This window comes from Vanellus vanellus, assembly GCF_965231255.1.
Source record: "Vanellus vanellus genome assembly, chromosome: 2".
NCBI lineage: Eukaryota > Metazoa > Chordata > Aves > Charadriiformes > Charadriidae > Vanellus > Vanellus vanellus.
In genome coordinates, this window is record NC_138906.1 from 10,597,029 (window position 1) to 10,600,173 (window position 3,145).

The window sequence follows — 3,145 nt, forward strand, 5'->3', positions numbered from 1 at the left end:
AAATGGTTACTGATAAACTTGCAGAATCTAGTTTCTCTATTTTCAGTACTGATAAGGTTACAAAGATGTCATCTGTTTGAGACAGATGGTCTTTTGTTTCTAAATCATGTAATTCTCTGAGTAATCATTTATTTAAACTGTAGGCATAGTACAAAGTTAACAAGGTTTCATAGGATACATTCATATTGGTTTGCATCTTGTCTGTTGATACCTCAAAACTTAATTGCTTTTACAGAAACAATATTTTTGTGTTGTTTGTTAATTTGTCAAAAGCTAAACATATATTATAAGCCTACATTAAAAGTCACTATAAGGTACGCTGAGAAACCTGGATACAAAGGGGTCGCTTCATCTTGAATAGTAAAAACAACAAACCATAGGAAATAACTCTGCAGTTTGTAGTCACTGGTAAAGTATTGCATAAAATGTAGTTTTCTTTCAAGTACTGGTAATGCCGCATAGCATATGACAGAGTTTTACTATTTATGTATTCACGTCTGTGCTGAACACTGTTTCTGTAGCCAGACAGCCACCTCCCCATACTGCACTCTGTCCTGTTATTATTGTGGGTATCCAAGTGCCATTACCCTGGGCATACGCTGACCTGATACCATAACCTTTTTTAAAACCTAGCCCATGCTTTGATCCATTTATAGTCACATGCTCCCAGAATTAGTATAATTAGAATATAATTTCAGACCTATTTGCTGTCTCATTGTGTATTAACACCTGGATATCATCAACAAAGTGAGAAAAAAAAACTCTCAGATAGGTCTTCTCCACACTTCAGCTCTTACTGAAGTGACATTTAGTCTTGAATGCATTCAGGCTGCCAGTAAATCTGTGAGGGAAATCATTATTGAACGTTGCTGTTGTCCTAAATAACACTATATGCTAGGCATACGTTTGGATTTTCTGTTGTAGTGGTAGAGGTAGCACAGCAATGAGTTCGTAAACTTTCCAAGTTCTCTTCACCCCACGCACCAGAGTAAAACACTAGCAGCACCTTAGTGAGATACAATTTTTCAATGGCTGAAGTGCCAGCCATACTACTTCCCTTCATCTGTCTTACATCCCCACCGCTGACTCCCATCTTCAACACCATGCAGCAGGATCTGCTGGTACACCCTTCTACCCTTCATATTTTCTGGTCATATCTTGAGTCATGACAGGTTTGAGGGAACATCAGCTTTCTTGTCAAATATGTCTGAAGGAAGCCTCAAATTCCTTCTCTATGGCCTAAAGAACCTTACAGAATAACTGAATCAAATACAATTTTGTCTGTTTGTGTTATAAAATTTATCACATAATTTGACACTTGTGAAGTAATTCTCCAGCAGACACTGTACAACTCCAAGTTCCCTATATCTAATTGATTCTTATATTACTGCAGGCTAATAATCTCCATAGAGCTTCTAAAAAACCCAAGTACCTGGGCAAGGACCTCTAGAGCTGTAGCACTGATCCTGTCCAGTTTTGTTCTTGTTCAGTTTGTTCCCACTATCGCTTCAGAAGTATTGACACAGCAATAAATGGCTAGACAGACCTGGGGAAAATAACCTAGCACAAATAGAAAATTTAATCAGGATGAATTCTCTGAGCCAGTATATTCTGTGTTCGCACAGCAGAAGGAATGATGTGACTATAGAGGGAGCTACTCCAGCCACCATTGTTACAGAGAGAAATGCTCGTGAGCTACTCTGCACATTCAAAGCAATCACAAGTATGTTCTTCTGTCTGGCCCATGTCAGTTTTAGTACTGAGAGTAACAGAAGATGTGAGAAACTATATTGTCCTTTTGCCCTGCACACTCACAATCCTCATAAAGGATTCATGAATCAAGAAAGAACTATAGACCATAATTTTCAGATAGTTCTTCCTGCACTATGTTATGGAATAAGAAATACTTATGCACAATGTCAACAGGACAAGTTTATTGCATTTTTGGAAGAATTTGTTTAAAGATTCATTCATACAATAGATTTTAAAGCGTACATTTCCAAATCATTAAATGAATTTATATATTGTATGCATACTTATACATTACATGTGTCTGTGTATTTATGTATCTATTTATATATATGTGCTTATTTTTATTTATATTTAGAGTTCTCTGAAATACAGTTACCCTGCCATAGTATTAAAATAAGCTGGTGCAGAAGAGAGCATTGCATAGTGTCCTCTAGAATTTCTTTACAAGAGCCCAAGTATACTAATTTGCATGCTGAGTCAATTTGAATCAAGGTACTGGTATTACCTTTTTTTTTTTTGACAAAAATCACTGTCTATTGACTTTTCTGAAAATTGTATTCTTGCCTTTATAAAGAAGCAGCAGCTTATAGTATTCTTCCATATGAGTTTGTGAGAGTACGTATATGAAAGAATAGTTCAATTACTGTTGGAGTGTCTCTTCAGTTTACTATTTCATTATGCAGTTTATATTTTATTTACTCAAGAAGAGCATTGAAGCCTCTGCCCCAAATAAACTCTTTATTTTAACATGGAGAAAATATTTAAATGGCTGCTTGAATTAAATACAAGAACTAATAAGTTGCAATATTGTAAACTGAAAAAATATGATTATATACATATCTGAAATATACACAAGCTAAAACATTATCTTAATTACCTTCCTCTGTTAGATGCATCACTGCATGCACAAAGCCGTGTACCCCAAATCAATGTCTTCACTGAAGCTACACTCTGGAAAAAAAAAAAAAAGTAGTTTTGACTACATAGAAATGTAATGAGAACTTCACAATGTGACCTATAGTTTTTACTGAAATAAATTAATGGATGGCATGCAGATGCCAAGATTAAATAGAGTAATAACAAAACATTAGTAAGCACTTTTAATGTAATTAAATTTTTGATGTATTACAATTTTTAGTGTGTAATTATTTTTGAAGGAACTGGAGAGTAATACTGGATCACACCCTTATTCAACCTAGTTACTAAAGAATAAAATGCGACAATGTTTTTAAATTCTATTGCATAATAATAGTGTGTTGTCCATCACAGGTAATGATGGCAAGATTTTCTCATCTAATAATCACTTATAGTGATTACCTAATAAAAAGACAATCCTCAGTACTATGAGAACCTATGGTCAGCCCAGAATGTAAGCAAGCATTGAAATGTGCTA